Source organism: Heterocephalus glaber, unplaced genomic scaffold (genome assembly GCF_053883595.1).
Source record: "Heterocephalus glaber isolate CG9 unplaced genomic scaffold, H.glaber_assembly_v1.0 deba00000122, whole genome shotgun sequence".
NCBI classification, from domain to species: Eukaryota; Metazoa; Chordata; class Mammalia; order Rodentia; family Bathyergidae; genus Heterocephalus; species Heterocephalus glaber.
Window position 1 is genome coordinate 67,529,009 of NW_028258138.1, and position 19,175 is coordinate 67,548,183.

General features: G+C 36.6%; 1 protein-coding gene and 1 pseudogene across 2 annotated transcripts in view; both read right to left on the minus strand.

The window, feature by feature from the left end:
* Positions 1-19,175, minus strand: part of Lsamp (limbic system associated membrane protein) — a 2,156,433-nt gene that overhangs the window by 1,714,324 nt on the left and 422,934 nt on the right. The window lies entirely within an intron of this gene.
* Positions 1-19,175, minus strand: part of LOC147830465 (dnaJ homolog subfamily C member 14 pseudogene) — a 190,292-nt pseudogene that overhangs the window by 110,233 nt on the left and 60,884 nt on the right. The window contains exon 2 of the transcript XR_015452873.1: positions 1-19,175. This exon is cut by the window's left edge and continues 110,233 nt beyond it; it is cut by the window's right edge and continues 57,416 nt beyond it. The product of XR_015452873.1 is annotated as a dnaJ homolog subfamily C member 14 pseudogene (transcript).

Consider the following 19,175-nt stretch of genomic DNA (forward strand, 5'->3'; position numbering starts at 1 on the left):
ATATACAGGTCATTCAAATATATTAGAACAGTATAAATATTTACAAGTACCACAAAGCTACCCACGATTGTTTTTTAAGTAGAACTAAAACATAGCAACATAAAATGGGACCATGTTCTTTTGGGGAGTGCTTGAAATACATTTGAAGTTGCCTTTCTAGAAAACTGTCCTGAAAATAAATAGATGTGTAGGTAACTTTCCTTGAGTACACTCCTTTCTGTGTGATCCTTAGTCTGATAAAAATGGAAAACTGCTATCTCTATGTGCTTTATTTGAATCCAGGCATCTACTAATTATGTGGGCTAAATGAGATCTGCTATGTCTGACAACCCAGGGCTTCCCCCTCTGCCTCAGGCAGCCCTCCTTGTGTATATCTCTCCCCAGTGCACTTCCTTCATCTGACTGTGAGGACTGGATGGATATGGCCAGGCTATGGCGTTCTTGTTCTATTCTGTAACTAGGGGCTGTATCCTTAATTTGAGAATCTGCATGACAAACACCTACAAAGAGAGGCAAAAGAAACACAAGAGAATCAGAGTACCACTTAAATATTCATTTGAGTATGTACAAAATAAAAACACTCTAAGTTCATACCAAACGCAAATCTATCACAAAACTTCAAAGTGGTGAAAATTAATATGAGTTCTTACTCATTTATTATGCTTATCATCTCCTTGACAATATCTATCTCCCCAGATTCCTGACCTCCATTACACATAATTAGCGGAATCATATTCTCTCTTCTCTTGCTCTCTCTTTAACAGTTTTCTTATTTCTATCTCAGGCTTTCTTTTTCTATAGACAACTGTTCACCTTCAACAATACTGGTAAACAATAGAAACTATTTCACCACCACAATCCCCCCCAAACCTGCCATCCTCAAAGGCTTGTGCCTCCTTGTTAGATAAAGATCTTGTTTTCCAATTTACGGGACCATATTCCACTGTCCACAATTTCAGACTGGGGTGCTAATATTAATAGTTGAACATTTGTGCCTCTACTAGTTTCACATTTATCAAGCCAGCTTATATTCCTAACTAGCAATATTTTGTTGTCTGCCTAAAAAGGATACCATCCTGGGAATAAACACCAAGCATCAGTGAATAAACTCAGTCGCCACAAACAAATTACCAGAGCCATATACTGTCCTGAGAGGCAGAGAATTATGGAGGCAATACTGCATGATGGGATATGTAAGTACAGCCTTGGAGGATCATGTGTGGACGAAAACCAATTAAGTAAAGCACTTAGGAAAATTGCTTTCTACTGTCTGGATGAGAATTTATCAGAAGACATGGTTTTTAAGTGAAAAACCTTACATGTAAACCTGGACTAAGTGTTTTATCCAAAGGGACACAATAAGGCAAGTGGTAGAGATAAAAACAGAATGCTTGAAACCAGTCTCCTGATCTAATCACCAGACACTTTGCAAGTTTATCTGTAGAGGGCCCAATGCAAAGCAGAACTTTAAGAGTGAGAGGTCAGCATCAGAATTGCAGCAGCCACCTGGGCAGCAATAGAAATGAAATCGATTGGTTCTGTAAAAAGTGATAAAATTTTATCAATGAGGACACAACAGAAGAAAAAAGAATTCCAACTGTACGTATCATAAAGGAAAATGCATTTTCTCCACTGAAATGGCTTTTGCTAATCACTAGTCATTAAAGATCACATGACATCTGACCCTCTTTAATCCCAGCATCCTTACTGAAGTTATAAGCAGGCAATTTCGTCATGCTTTTGTCTGTTTTTAAAAATCCATTTTGCTATAGTTTTTCTCATTCATTTAAAGTTTTATAGAACATTTGCTAAATATCAAGTGCTATAAAGGAGACAGAAAAATGGACAGGGCATATTTCTTTACAGGAGCTCAGGTTTGTTGCTCATATATGCATAAATAAAATGTCTTAGTATAATTTGTGAGTGCTCTAAAAATAAAAAGTAAAAAGGATAGAGTTGTATGAAAACATAATAGGGGAGGGACTGAGTTAGATCAAGAAAGAGAAGTATTGCTAAGCGTAGTAAATTATAGAGTCAAATCTGACTGTGGGTGCTGATAAATTGGCGCAGAAAATGGGAATGCCATGTAAGATAAGGAAATTTTGAGCAAAGGGAATATCTTAAGCAAAAGACCTCCTACTTCAATTATTTAAAAGATTTCCCTCTTCAGACATTAATTTCTCACATCAGTCCAGGCTTCATTCCTTATTAGTTGTTTTAAATTCAATCTTAATTTCCTCAGTTTTCTGATCTATATGATGGTGACAGTAAGGATGTTTCTAGCATGTTGGTTATAAGGGTTAAATGAGATGTTCCATGTAAGGACTTCCACAGAAACTTAGTAAATTAAGAGTTCTGAAAATAATTATTACACATTATTTACTTGATGCATAGCAAACATGAATCTTCCCTTTCTTCCCAGTGCATAGGTGTTACATGAGACAGTCAGTGGTCCTGCTCATAGAGGATAAACAAAGACAAGTCCACTCAATGATATTGCTTCAATGGTCTCTCACATGCTTAAATACCACGCATATTAGGTGAACTAGGTCACTGTTTTTGGGGAGAGAACCATTCAATTAGCCAGCCATTGAGAAAGAAAAGCCAGATCTGCAAAGTACAAGATCTTGATGAAACGGGTAGCAAGCTGGCAGATTTGGGTATGGAGAAAAATCTAGTGTCATAGTGGAGAACACTTGGGGAAAATAAGATATCAGAAAAGCATGTTGTTCGGGAAAAACTTTTCCTAGATCTCAGTTCTAACTGGGAATCCCCTCATGAGGTTGCAATTGGTGGACAATCCATGATAGAAGGCCTGAAATTCTCATCAAGAGCCACATGTAAGGAGAGCTGAGGCTTCAGGGGTGGTGATGAGCATGGTGATAAACTTACACAATTTGTTCATAGGACTATTTTCCTCTGGCTGCTCAATGAAACTTAAAAATATTTTATGAATAAGGTCACCAAAGGATGTACAAATTAAAAATGGTCATGCACTGGGTGTTATTAAAATTATTTTATGCTGCTGTGAGAACTTTTAAGAACAACTGAGTAGAGGAGACTGCAGATGCATGCAATAGAGAGACAAGTGCGGAGGGGCTTGTACAGACTGCATGTGAGAAGTATCTAAATATAACCTACATTTGTCATTTGAGAGCCCACGATATAGTTTGAAGAATAATTAAGACTGAATCGCCCATTGAAAAGTGACAGATGCCCACGCTCTCTTGGGAAGTAAGAGGAAGTGAGAAAAATTGGTTTTTTACTACATCAATTGCTTTATAAAGAAGAGCCTAGAAAAAAATGCAGGAACAGATTTTTTCAAACACAATTTTCTCTCATAATTCAGAAAGCAAGAATGGCAGGCTGGAACTTCAACCAAAGTATTCTCTATATCCTCAGCCATTAACATTTCTATACCAGTAGCAATGATTTTTACAGAAAATAGTGTTTCTGTGAAGGCACTCCTCCTTTCATTTATTCTTTTGTTATGATAGTAAATGAATACTTCTGGGAGTACCAAGCCCTATGTGGTCTTAGAAAATCTCTTTGGAATGTAGCCTTCATGGGCTTTGACAACAAATCCATATGGTGGAGTGGAAGATGCTGTCTCTCGCTCTCTGTACAATGACAAATAAGGTGAATATGGAAGCCGCAAGGACTGTATCAAGTTCATTTCATCTGCGAAATTGACTGCAAGAGATGGCTATGTGTTCCCTTTGCTGGCATCGTGAACACCTGCCACCTCAAGGTCGATGGTGACACCTTGTACAGGGTCAGTGACCTGGAAAATAAAGCATCAGAAACTAGTTGAGTCCAGTACATATTCACTGACAATACAACAGTTTTCCATGTGCTCTCAGGCAACAGTAAGACAATGTGTGTGGTAGCCAAGCCAATGAATACTATTAAACCTGTTTTGGATTGGATTAATGAATATTGCACAACTACTAAGAGTATAGTACTATGCCCGGTGAATGAAGCCAGGCTGCAAAATGTGAGGCTCAGCATTTTCACCACTTTTCTTTTCTACATGCAGGGCTTCTTTAGCGTGTTTAATTCAAACTCCATCTCAGTTGTCCCTCCAATTTGAGGACTATTTGGTACCTGATGTAGAAGATTAATAATCCTCTTTAGATCCCTACTCCCATTTTAACAACTTAATTAATATTCACATTCTTGAGTTCCTAAATAACCTAGGTGTACCAGAATACATTTAACAACTTTCAAGCTTTTATTGACTGCTTAGGATGTATTTCAGATTCTAATTTATGTAAACAAAACAAATGCAAAGAGGCAAAAACACATGTCCTTTCCCTTTAAGCATATACTGTACTGAATGAAAACAGATAATAACGTAAGTAAATTGAGAGTATCTTAGGTGTTACCATGAAGAAGAAAGGTTAATCAGGAGTCTGCCTACTGGAGCTGAATTCTAATTTAAAATGATGATTATTAGGAGAAGGATTTATGAGAAAATTTAGAAGAATGTAAGAAGAAAGAAAACCAAGTGAATATCTGGAGAAAAGCATTTCAAATAAAAGAAAAAATATAAAGGTCTAAAGGGGATGTGTGATTGATAAGTCTAAGAGCAGAGAGATGGTCTGGCTGGAGCTCAGTAGGAAAGGACAGCAGTAGCTGAGGGGAGAGAGGTAACAGGAACAGCTGATTCAGAACCATCATAGCTATTTTCCTTTTGTGAATAGAAATATAATACAAGCTTACTAATTGTTCAACAGGATCACTGTGGCCTGGAGCCTCTGTTGTAAGAACTGCAAGCTCAAAATCTTTTCTACATTTTTAAATTGTAAAAGAATCAAAAGAATAATAAATGTCAACCTGTGAAAATCATGTGATTTCCTAATTTCTGTGTCTCTGGAAAGTTTTATGGGGACAATGCCAAGCTCATTCATGCACCTGTTTTCTATGACTGCTTTCTCAATATAATAGCTGAGTTAATAGTTGTGACAGATAATGTATGGCACCTAAAGCCTAAAATATTTACTTTCTAGACTTTTGCAGATAGGTTTGCTGACACCTTGGCTGGACTATAAATGTGAAATGTGGAAGCAAAGACCGTTTAGGAGGAGTCACTGCAACAATGAATGCAAGAGAAGATGGAGGCTTGGACCAGGTGGTCAATGATAGGGATGCCGAGAAACTATCAGGTGCTGCATATATTTGGAAAGTGAACCCCAGGCTGTTTTGTAATACACTACACACAGGGTGAAGGAAAAAATATGGATCAGAAAGACTCCGAGTTGCACCACCCAGTCCTGACAGCAGGGCTCCAAACCCCAGAGCCATCCATTCCGGTGCTTTATAGTTATTTCATTTTTGTTACTATGCTTGCAGACTTTTCACTGTTCTTGGGTTCTTTATCTTGTAAACTTTCTTCTACCTTATGCTTTTCTAGGGGAGGCACCTGGTATTTTCTTGTCAATCTTCTTCCCAGGTCAAGTTTATATCTTTTCTTAATTCTCTTTGATTACATACAGGAAAGAGCAGAGAAGAGGAACTAGAGATAAGTAAAATTTTAAAGGAAATTTTTGAATTGTCCCCTTCCCTTTTTGTTAGTATTTACTAAGAAGCAATGGGTTAAAATCCCTGGCATCTTTTACATTTTGTCCCTATAAGAGATATTCTAGAAGTAGACCTCTTACATGGCAAGCTGCTCTTCCAGAAAAAAAACATTTAACAGTTATTAACAGTTAACTTATGAATAATTGTAAACAATACATTCATCCTTCAGTATCTATAGGGATTGGCTTCAGAAGATGATATAATATTTATTATCAGCAGATAACAAAATCCACAAATGCTTAACTTCCTTATATAACATAGTAAAGATTTGTGTATAACCTACACACATTTTCCCATATACCTTAAATCATATTTAAGATACTTATAATACATGATAAAAGTAAATTCATTGTAAATAGTTGTTAAAGGTACTAGTAACAAGAAAAAAGTCTGGAAATGCTCAGTGTATTCACAATATTGTTGTCACACATTTTTGTACCTTTGTTGGTTAAATATACAGATGTGGAGCCCACACATATGGAAGGCCAACTTAATAGGCATCTTAATAGTATATTAAATAAAATACACTCTCATGCATTTTTGTAAGACCAGAGACATAGAAGATTAAGAAAATTGCTAAGAGTTTGCCAGTACTACATTTATTATTAAAATTATATGATTGTTGCTTTGGTTTGGATCAAAAATATCTGCTAAAAATTTGTGGGGCTTTTAGAAGGTGGCACTCTACTCATCAATGGAGCTGTCCACCAATGAGTTCATGGCTGCATACACTGTTAGGATGTGGGGCCTGGGAGAAGAGTATGCCTTGTGATGGTGGATCTATGGTGCTGGCTATTGTTTTCTCTCTGCTTTCTGGCTGCCATGGGTTGAACACCTTTCCTCTACCAGGTATTTCCACTGCCTTCGAGCCAGACAAGTATGGACTGAACCTTTTGAATCCATGAAGCAAAATGAACCTCTACTTCTTATGCTATGGGTTTAGATATTTTCTCCCAGAGAAAGTGGCTAACACAGATTCAATTTAAATGTACCACTTTTGATCATAAAGAATATAGGAAAAAAGATGAAATACATATTTGTCATTGGGGCTTTGACGATTTTCTCTCTGTCACAATTTTTCTAGGCATTATTCCTTCATCAAAAAATGACTTGAGTGGATTTTACTATTTTTAAAATTCTGGGTTTTTTCTAACGTGTTGTTTGTGATTATCTTGGAAAATTTGCAAGTATTCAAGAAGTTTAGAGCAGAAGGTCTGACATGAAACTGTGTCCTCTGTGGCAAAATTCAACTGCTTGTACTTTAGGCTATATATGTTTCTTCTAACCTCTTTTTTTTTTTTTTTTTGGTTACATTCGCACAAAGTAGATTTTTTACATAGAAAACAGTATCTTTTTGCCAGTCCTTTGGTTTCACCTAGAATCAGAGGTCAGTCTCCTCTATGTACAATGTCACAGCTACCAGAACTGACTGTAGTAAATACCAATTACTACACCTACAGTTAGAAGCCAATTATTTCCCCTTAAAATAATGTATGTCCAATAGTTAAAATGAAGTGAACAGCTAAGTAATAGAAGCCAGTTGATGATTGAGCAGGAGGTGGCAGAAAAGGCCAATGAGGTGAGCCGAAGGTCATGATACAGTATTTCTGGAGAGAAATGGTCATAGAACTATAAAACATTATAGCTAAACAAGATCTTAGGGATCATGGTATCAGAAATATATCCTTGGCCTTCATCCATTTTTAAAAATAGGATGCACCCTGCAGCTACAGATTCAGGAATTCAGATGCCTCAAATAATAGCATTTGAAATCTGTACATATTCTGCAAAGAAGAATAAGAAAATGACAAGGTATCTTGAGAAAAACAAATATAGGCATGAATCTTTGCTCTACCCTTTCCTAACCCTGGATCCTACAGCAACTTAAGAAACTTCCCAGGTTCCCAAAGGTCCTATAAATGACAGGGACAATCATAGCTATCTCGGAGAAATAGGAGGTTTTACAGATGATATAAGTAGATCATCTGCTACAAAGTAGGCACTTAACAAATATTGCCATTAACTGTGTTTTGTTTATAGTTTTGTTTAAAGTTCTCCTCCAATCTGTTCCCACCTCAAATATTTTTTACAGCTTTAGTCTCCAATCTTGTTGTGACTATTAATCCTGATATATCAACCTCATTGGTTTAAGAAACACCTAGAAGATTAGTAAAGAATGCCTTTGCATTTGTCTGGGTGGGACATGTAAGAGTGGCCTTGGTACTATATTTGATCGTTTCCCCACTTCTTTCTGATACTGTTCTTCAGCTGTGCGTTCCAGCTGCCAAAAGCAAAGAAGCTTTACTCTGCCATACTCTTCTTCAATAATGTTTCTGTTTTGGAGTCATCTGGCCATGGACTGAATCCCCCTAAACTGTGAGCCAAATTAAATCTCTCTCATTTTCAATTGTGGGTATTGAGTATTGGGTTCCATTGAGGAGAAATTTGACTAAAGGTCTTTCTTGAATGTCTAATGTATTTTCCTTAACCTAAAAGGGTTGAGAAGATCTTTAGATATTGTTTGTGTTCTGCTGGGCCAGGCTGGGAATTTAAAAGTTATCAGGTACTGCTCTGTAACTGCCACCGCTGTTCTCTGCTGCCATTTATTGGAACCTGTCTTAGGCACTGTATACAGGCAATTGTACTTCATTATAAAATGAGATTCAAAAGCCAATGTTGGCCCTCACCATCCTATAATGAGGTACAGTTTCGCAGATATGTGACTGTTGTGTGACCATATACACATACATTCTGCAGATGTGCTATCTACTTTTGAATGGGTAGAGAGGAGCTCTTGAACTGTGGTTTTATGTTCCCTCATAAGGATTCCTAGGAAGATCAAACTCTCTAACCAGTAAGATATTCATTATTAAGGATCCTTACCCTTAGCTTCATTAATTAGAAGCTAAGGTATATTTCTCTTGGTTAGTAATGGGGAAGAAATGGCTTTATTCTTTAAATTGTTTTTGCTCTCTGTGACAGGTTAAAGTATAGAAAGATAAGAGAGAAAACCTAGCAGAATTGACTTAGATTTCCTTAGTACAGAACTGAAATTGCTAGGATACTAAATCTTAGGGAGCATCCAAGATCAGAAACCCTATAGGAACATTTTTGTTGTAGAGTTATCTAGGACTGAGAAGAGAAGCTCTATTACTATTCCAGCCCTTCTAGAAAAATTTAAGGTCTTGCCAAACAAGTCAGAGCTGGTTGTAGTAGTTCACTGCCCTCAGATACTGCCTCACAGATAAAGGATTAATCTAAGGGGAAAGGTTGTTTAAATTTTTTTTTCTGTATCTATGCAAATGCCATGAAAATTCACGTGTCACATTTGCATTTTTTTGTCATAAGTCTCAGCATTAACAGTATACTTAAAAATCATGATGTCACTGCCATTAATCAAGTCATGGGGTGGGTTTCACTTACAACTATTAATCACCAGTGTCTATAAACATATGTATTTGAAAAGGCTAAGTTCGGATCTTAAACCATGATTTACTTTCTTAAGTTGTATGATTGAAGATGTATTGCCATCTTTCTTTGCTTTGGAATCTCTTACCACTGTGTACTCAGGAAAGGTTTGGCATTTCTAAAATGCTATTTAAATAGCTATTCTGAAACAGAATGATGTTTCCAAGGTTCTGAAAAGGCCACTGATAAATATCTCACGTTTCCTTTAAGGCTGTAACTTTAGTGTAGATGGTGTTCAGTTTTGATCTTTCTGAACCCTGGCTTCACAAGTGCAGGAGATTTCACAGGGAGGTGAAGAAGCCATATTCAAAGATATGCAGTAAGAACCCCAGATTTAATCCCAACACATATTTCCTTCCATCAGATCCTGCTTCTGTCTGATTTCAGTAAATAAAATAAGTTTCTAGGGGTTTATTCTATCATGGGATGTGATACAATCACGAAACTGGCCATATTATGGACAAGTCCCAGAGACAAATCACTTCAGAGTTTGAGAAAGGGAAATAAATGAATAAAAGGGGAGCAGAAAGACACACAAAAATAAAACAAAAAAAAAATGAGTTAATGAACAGAAATAGTGAGAAAATAATGGAAAAACTGATAAAGAAAATTTCAGGAGGGGAAAGAAAATGGATAGTGGGGGAAGGTCTGAAGAAGACAAGGCAAACTATATGAATAGTATATGATACCTAACTTATCGATATAGAGTAGGCTGCTGGCTTATTTACTTCATGAGCACCCTTCTCAGATTCATCTGCTCCTTTTTTGTCCTAGATTTAGCATTAGATTGTGTGCTTTGCACAGACTTTCCCATGTCTCACCGTAAGTAAAGTATATCACCTTCTATTTAGTCAACCTGAGCAGACACTGCAAATGCTTTACATGGATTACTATGTCATGTATTTTCCCATTATTCTGTGTGATTAGAAAAGCCTCAGAATTTCACTTTCCTATTATGCATTTTAAATCTCAGAAAAATAGAAGACACACCTACGCAACAATCCTCCAGCATTTAAGCTTGGGATTGAAGCCCCTAGAAAAGTCATCAGTGCTCATTATGAGCATTATATCTCAGCATTATGTTTTATTCAAAAAAAAGACAAGCTACATGCTATTCTATTGCAAAATTATTTTATATGCATCTATTAATTTGAAAGAACGTTTTTTATCACTGCAGTCTCACGCCTTCAATGCTGACCACTTCACTTGTTACATGCACCTTCCCATTACTGGTAAATTCCAGAAGGTCATGCGTGGCCCTGCCAGAGAGGCCAGTGAGTAGTACTAGTGAAGCCAATGCTACTGGAAAAGCAAGGTAATGTTTCCCTGGTGCTCATCATTTATGTGCATTGACTAAAAATAAGCAAGTCAAAATACTTTTAAAAATAATCATAAATGAGAAATGTATGTACATTATGCAATGTACACATATATTAAATAAAATATCACATGATACACCATAAATATGTACAATTGTTATGTTTTCATGTATTAACTAAAATAAATTTAACTTTAATAAATAATAAAATTAAAAATGGTTTACCCATTGGGTCTCCGGACCTAGAATATTTTGTCATTACTTGGCTCTATTTGCATAGTTTTATTTGCCCCAAATTTTGCCTTCAGGGAGATATTGCAGTAGAAGAAAAGAAAGGAAAAGTACAGAGAAAGAAGTGTCAATCACGCATCACCCATCATTGTGACAAATGCAACATAGTGCTTGCCTTCAAAGAATGTACACTCTTGGGTAAGGATGATCCCTATACAAGGAAAGTCAAAAGACTGTTAGAATTCTACATTCCAGGCCATCAGGTGCAAAAGCATTGCTTCTGCCTCTGAATTGTAGTAGGAATATAGCAAGATTGGGGGTGGGGAAGAAAGGGAAATTGGCACAGAAAACCTATATTTGGACAAAAGTTCTAGAGAAAAAGTGTTTTGGAGATTTATGGTTTGCATACGATAATGGAAAATGCTACGAAGGGACTGATACATTTCAAAGCAGTCTGGAACAAAAATAGATAATTATCACACACTTTGTACTTGAAGTTTCACCCAATATTAGAGAGCTGAGCATTAATAAATAAATAATAGGGCTCATGTTTATGCACTGGGTTTTAAAAATCTAGACTAAATTTTTGAGACGGTACTGGGAGATCTGTCCAAATAATATATTAAATAAAATGAATAGAAGATAAGCTTGTGACACTTTCCACTGCCTTAGCAAAGGTAACACTCATTGTAGAGCACATTAGAAATCAAAATGAATGGAAAGCACAAATTATACTTTGCTATATTCTGGGATTCTAGTTAGAAAGCATTATTCTGAATTTCTAGAAGCAAAGTGTTAGGTATCTTTGCTAACTTGAATGCCTATAAGCATATGCAATTTTGAAAATGCTACATTCTTACATGCACGTAACTTAGATCAACTTTTAATTACTATAAAAGAGAAAGCATATGATAGGCAATTGTGCTTCCATTTTTCTTTCATCATAGAGACCTATAAAGGATTGCTTTTCCAATAATTAAATGGACTTGGGTTTTAAACTCAACCTTTGTCTTTCAACATCCAAGTAGACAGTGGAAAAAGTTATAAAGTGGACTTTCAGCTCTTATCACTAAGAGCTGTAATGTCTCTGTAGACAACAAAGAATTAGACATAATTTTTACCAATATCTCCCGGGCACACACACCTTCCTCAAGAAAACTTTTAATTAGATTATGAACTAGTGGAATGAATATTTCACAAGAGGACTGATCCCATCCTGCAGGCCACTCAGTTTTATTCCCCAAAGCCACAATAGAGTCATGTACCAACAGCCTCTTTGAACCAGCTCTTTCTTTGTCTTTGATTGCTCTCCTTTGTCCTTTGCTCCTCATTTTCCCACAGAGACCCATCCTCTAAGTGGCATAACAGCCACAGGAACAGGAGCAGAGTCTGGCCTATTTTGTCCAACAACAAGGAACAAATCAGTCTTTAAAATGGCCTCAGCACTTCTGCATTCCATAAAACTTGGTCCTTCCCTTGACTTACCTTTCTCCATCTGTATTCTTTACAGGAAGAAACTCAGAGTAGAAACATATCCTAACTCCTTTTTGCAAGCAATCCATTCTTGATCTTTGCTTCAATGTCAGAGCAAGATCTTTGTTACTATGTTCAGTCCACTAGAGTGGAAACTAATACAACAGAGGAATAGCTTAATTTATAATGTTGAATGAAGATGAATAAGTAATAATAATATTTAGTAAAAAAATCTGGAAAAAATCTAGCAACTCAATGGCTCCATTTAAATTTTTAAAAATTAAACATTTAAATTAGGCATACACATCAGTATTAGCTACTTTAGAAGTACTAAAACACTGACTTTGAAAATAAGTAGAACTCAATTTATTTCAAGAGAAACTTCAAATAAGAGAAGTAGAAAAAGTCTTCCTCTATGCCTTTCATAACAACAAACAAGATCGCATTTTATCATTGAAATTAGGTGCTGTAACTGGCCTCAAAGAGAAGGCAACAACATTAAACCTTTATGACTGACCAGGAAAAAATTCTACTGCCTTCTTTAAAAGCATAAAAGAAAGACATTAAGAAGTGAAGAGATGAAACGGTTTTATAATAGCATCTGGGAGCAACTTGAGGAATAGTTCAAAGTTGCACTTCAGCTGTGGATAGAGTTAGGGTAAAAATAAAATAAAGTGAACCTTCCATTTAGGACTACTGACAGAGAATTAGAACAGAAGCATAAAAGAAAGGAGAAAAGCAACTAATAAATGGCAGAACTGGAAAGGTCTTAGTGAAGAACCAAACCAAATAATTAGAAAAAATATATCAGATAAGAACACCCTATCTCTCTATGTTCCACTCCAAGTAATTCAAGAAAACTTTAGCCTTCCAGGGCTGGTTATGAAAACAGAGCAATTTCTCTGACCAGACAAAAACCAGTTTTATTCCTACATCCAATGTGTTTTTGAAAAGTGTATATAAACCAGACATTTTTAAATTAATCCTACTTTTCCCACTGTTTTCCACTGAAATGAAGCACATGAATAACTCCATAAAATATTTGGGGCTCATTTAAAAAATGAACTTAATTATCATAATAGTTATCTCAGCATTCGGGACTTGTTGATATAATATCTGCCTATACAAATGTGAGCTCTTTTCAGCCTCCTCTGCCAGAAGCTAATCTAACTTTTAAGGAACCCATATTGTTGACTTGAGCCTTCTGCTTCCAGATATGATAAAGTATTTGTAACACACTAACCCTTTCACTGTGAACTCAAAAACTGGATAAAACACAAAAAAGTACAACGATGGATCACAGACAATGAAGGCAGCCAGAATTTAATGATCCAAGAAAGTGAAAAGGAAAACAAACTGAGATGAATTCAACTTTCTCTACTGCTCTTCCCCTCAAAGCATTTGCCAAGTTGTAAGCTTCACAGGATTGCAAGCACAAGCAGAATGGAAGAACTCAAAACTTCTGACAGGCTCATGAGGCTGGGGAAATGGAAATTGAAGTTCAAGATTAGCAAGGCAGTCAGGATATGAGGGGGCTGATACTGAGGGAAATTTAGAGAAATGAATTATTTTTATATGCCAATTTTTCCCTCAAGACTTCTGAAGATCCCTAAGCTGCACCCACGGTAGGTAAAAGACCTGGATGGTCCCCCCTACCTTTCACCCCCCATACACCACAAGCAATAAAAGGCAACTGAAAGGTACAAACTAATCAGAGATTTCAATAGTTTCAAAATACTGGAAAGACAAAAATTATAGACAGCTAATTTAGATAATTAATAAACAGAGAGGGTTTGAGCACTCAAGGAAGCCAGTGTAAAAAATAGAGACATTAGAATTGTGGCTGGAGGCAAATTTGAAGCAAGCCAGGCCTCGGAATGGAGATGCATTAGGTAGGCCTGCAAGATAAACAGCAACTTAAGGTTATACTGTAATTAGCATCACCTGGTCCAGTGGGCCCAACTAGGCATGAGGTACAGAGGTGGGTGACCGGAATATCCAGACCCATACTCCCATCCCTTCCCCAAAATGCCTCTGTGCTTTCTGTATATCTCTGCTACATTATGACTCATTTCAATATTAGCTAAAGCAGCTATATTTATAATCCTATAAGGTTGATTGCTGTTTGACCCACATTGTACACTCATTGCTATTTTTCTGTATAATTTACCTTTGACAAAGGGCCTTGGTACATTCAGGGCCTCTTCTATTTCTCAGATTCCTCTTAATAAACCTTTCCAACCCTTTTTTCTTTCTTTTTTTTTTTTTTTCAGTACCGGGGATTGAACTCGGTACCTTGCACTTGTGAGGCAGGCACCGGAACCACTGAGCTAAATCCCTGGCCCACCTTTCCAACTCTTAACCTCCATTGTCCCTTGGAATTAATTCTTCTATATTCAGGGGACACAAAATCTGCACATCTGACATCTAGCAGGACTGGAGTTTGAGTTTGCCTCTATCAATCCAATGGAGGATCAATGGCAAACACTCCAGCTTTTGAAAGCTCTGAAAATCTGTAGACTATGCATAACAGCACACATATGTTCACAGATAGGCTCTCACAAAGACTGAATATTAGTTTCAATTCATCTCAGTGCCTTCATGGTCAAGATGATGAATTACTGATTTATGGCTTCTCTACAGGGGAAATTTTATCAGCAAGGGAATGAAGTTCTACCTGTGTGACAAGGAAAAAAAACATAACTGTTGAGTTTGCACTCTTAGAAAGCTCAACTATACCTAATAGAATCTTATCCCTTAAAATTTCTTTTCTTCATTGGATTTTCTTGGGAATAGTGTGAGTAAGGTTGACATGAGTTCACAGAAGATACATAAAATATACACAAGTTCGGGGCTATAAAGTTATGGAGAATTGACTCTATAACTAAAGGGACATTATCTAGATCAGTGATGGTGAAACTTTAGAGTTTTCACAAACAGCCCTCTACGGCACACGTGCCATAGCTTCACCACCACTGATCAAGTTTGTTTGTTCAATCTCAAAATCATGTCGAAAAATGTGCCTTGCAAGTGCCTGAAACACAGCTATCTTCTGGCTATTGTTTATGTGGAACTGCAGTACTTTTGTCTGTGACTTGGACTTTGAAAAACTAAAAAAATTTTTACAGTTTATTATTTCATTCTGTTGTCATCGATTGTTAATTAAGCCAAGTGCTTAAAAGAACAAATCTCTGATCCCAAAGTTAAATTAACTGAGGTATTTTAATTTGTTTTTGTTGACACATAATATTTGTATATTTTATGGGATCAACAAATGGGAACAAAGAATGAAAACTGAGTAGAATAAAATATAAACACATGTAGAGATAAAAGCAAATATCAGACATGAACTTAAAATAACTATGACTAGAAAGTTCAGAAAAGAGATGGCAAACTGAAGAATTGTACCTGTGAACTAGAGTCTTTAAGAAAAACAGAAATCTTAGAAGTAAAAAATGCAATCACTGAAATTGTGAATTTCATATATGGTTTAGCTGCAAATTACAGCACAGTGGAGCTCTAACATTGGTGTAATGGAGCAATAATACAAACAGAAGTAACATTGGAGGGGCCACTGACAGAATATTTCAAATCCAATCAAAGCCATGGAGGCACTGATTTAAAAATGTATACAATGTCAGATAAGTACAAAGCAAACAACACCTGGGTAAAGCATACCAAGACTGTTGAAAACAAAAAACAAAGAGGAAACCCTTCATGCAGGCAGAGACAAAAAACGACATTGCATTCAAAGGAATTACTGCAAGAATGACAGCTGGAGTTTTAACAGAAATGATGAAAGATAAGATATGAATGACATCTTTAAGTACTAAGAAATGTAAACTTTCAGGAATTCTATGTATCTAATTTAAAAGTGTCAACCTTGTATTTGAATAGGTGTAAATGGACACAACAGGAATATCAGAGGTAATTCTGTAGCAGCTGTTTTGCTCACAGGTGATTCTCAATTCAAGCCTTCTACTGACTTTGGTTCATGCAAAGAAAAGAATATCTACTCTCTTCCTCTTTCTTACACATAGACCCATGCCGCTGACCTCAGTTTAGAATATAATTGCTATTCTCGACCAGATTCTCACACACTTCTGAATAGGTAATCTCTCAAATGCCATAGTTGAGTCCAACATAAATCTGCCATTCAATTTATCCAAACAATTTCAATACATTTGAAAAACATCATGCAATAAGCCACATAAATAATAACAGCAGAACATTTGTGTTGTTGATGAAACAAAATCTAGTGGGCACGAGAAGGACATCCCATTCCTCATGTTTAAATCATTGCAGTGGAAGGAATTCAAATTTCATTAACATACTATAAAATAGTTTTTTAAATTAATCTGAGCCTTCATTAAGTCTCCAATTTTTCTTGAGTCTTCAGAGCTCCTTTCTTTACACCCTAGAGCATACGCACGATTCTGTATCCGTCAGCTAATGTTCTCTCTACCTAGAATGGATTCCCTTTTTCCTATCAAGGCTAAGGTGTTAGAACATCAGTTTGGTTACTGTGCCAACTGACCTATTCAGAAACTTTGGAGTGGAGTGTAGTATTTTTTTTTCTATGGACTCCTTATACATTATATCAAAATCTGGGTTCCCTATTTTTTCCTGGTGTACCAAAATATACTGGTTAGTTTAAGGAGCCAGTAGTTATCTCAGCACTCAAAATAAAGGTGATCTCTATTAAAAGGAGAATAATACAGGTTTCAAAAGAATGTAAGAGCTGAAATGTAGGGTCAGTGGTGATTTTAAATTTAAAATACTCAGTGAGATTTTGAAATTAAAAAAATCTGCTGTAGAACTAAATATCACATAATTTGTTAAAATAGTTACATTCATTTCTAGAATTTTACAATTTATAAGATTCAATAGCAAGTGTCACGGTATGGCAAGCATCATGTGTTGCCAAACCATATCTGAGTTAAACATAACCATGGGCTTCAAAACGTAAAGCAGGTGAAGACTCTCATTCACTCAGTGGTAAACTATTTGTACCTTTCTTTATGTTTGTTGTTATTGCTTGTTTCTTTTATTTTTAAAAAATCTGAAGTAGCTGACCTGGTGGTGTGCACCTCTATTCCTAGCTACTTGAGAGGGTGAGGCAGAAGGACCTCTTGAGCCAAGAGTTCCAGGCCAACGTGGGCACAGTTCCTGTTTAATAAAGTACAGTTTGAACTTTGTACCTGTTTCTGCCAATTACTTATTAATCCTATTCCCACGGAGGCATCTGAACTGTATTGTGATTATATGCTGATTATCTGGAATGGACTTCAGCTTTGCTTTAAGCCTGGATTGCCACATGACATATAGCTCCACCACTCATAGGATGATCCTTATGTTGAACAGTTGCCCCTCTCCCCTTTGGTTCTCCTGCCACAGTAGTACCAGATTTGATGTCCTGAGCATTAGAGCTATGTTTTGACCTTGAAGCTCAATGGATGGCTTAGGCGAGGCAGAAGGGGGCTGATTTCCTGAATAGATGTATGTTTTCATCACTAAAATCAATCTGCTCAGAAATACTCACTGGACATTGCATGAGAGAAAGAATAGGTTGTGATAGCCTTGTCAGGCACAATGGAGAAAACAGGAGGATGGAACCAAAGAATAAGTGAAATTCTGGAGAAGTTTCTTATAATTATGGGGGCTTTTTAAACCTGCAAGAGCAGTTTATCAATAGTTACCTTTCTAGATTTTATCTTTCCCAACTTTGGATATGCATTGTAAAAGAACTTTCACCATTCAGTTCAATAAATACCTGATATCCTCTTATTTCTCAGCACTGAACCTCGCATAGATTTAGGAAAAAAAAATAGTTGAAAATGAGAGAACACAGTTTTAATTAACTTCATGGCTAGTTTCATGATGGGTTCTTATAAATACTAATTTTCCAAATTAAAAAATGGAGTATTTAGTCACTCAGTGAATGTTAACTAAGCCTGTATTTAAGCCAGGTTCTGAGATAGATACCAAGGATATAAAAATGAACAAGGAAAGGCTTGTTCCTTTATAGACATACAAGGTATAGATGATTTGCCTGGGAGTGTAGCTCAGTGATGGAGCACTGAGTTCCATTCCCACCACTGGGGGAAAATTGTAACAGAAACATGTAACTAAATGGGCAATAACAAAAATATATGAAAGTGGTAAGGTAAGGGGGAAAAGACAGTTTTGGATGCAAATAAACAACAGTATGTAACTTTGTCTAGGGGTTATGTGAACATCTTTCCAGAGAAATCAGTGAAAGATACAGAGAAAGTTCAAGAGAAGGGAACATCAAAAGTATATCAGGCTGTGCAGTGAAATCAATTAAGCATGGTGATAATTAGAATGACTTATAGAAAAGTTCTGAAACTAGAACTTCTCTGACAGGTGTTGATGTAGGAAATAATTTCCCCCCATTTATGCTCAAAATAGCTTGGAATTTCACCCCAAAAGGAAGAACTGAGCAGTCATAATAGGAAAATTATGTTTCTAAGCACTACTGAAGATGGGAGATTATGTGAGGGGAAATTCCATTATCTTAGCCAACACAAATGTTCAAGGATTCTAACTATAAAAGAATGCTAATCATTCTAATTATCCAGATGTTGTTAATTTGGATTAAAAAAGAAAGAGGAGATCAGGGGTGGCTGAGAGCCCTGATGTCACTGACATAGTCTCTGGGATGGAAAATAACTCCTCTAGAGAAGAATGAAATGGCCCCTCTCACTGCTGAGGCTGCGTCCCTGGAGGGAGGATGCTGCTGTCATCTGCAGAGCAGAGCAGAGAGGGAGGGGAAAGGGGCAGAGCTTGGCTTACAGGTGAGTCAGCACTGTTAAGAAGTCTGTCCCAGCTCTTAGCCTTCTTTACGGCTGGAATGGAAGTTGATGTGTATAAATCTGCCCTAATGGATAGGGCTGTCCACAGTTTGCCATGCTATTCCCTGACAAGAGATCCAACATCTTGTCTGACAAGAAAAACAAAATCAGAACTCTCTGCCTATTCAACCTGGACTCCGTGTCTCCTGATACTTTTTGTTTTCTCTGCTCCAATTCCTACTCACAAACCCAATGATGATCAAATTTACCATTCAGTGAAAGAAGTC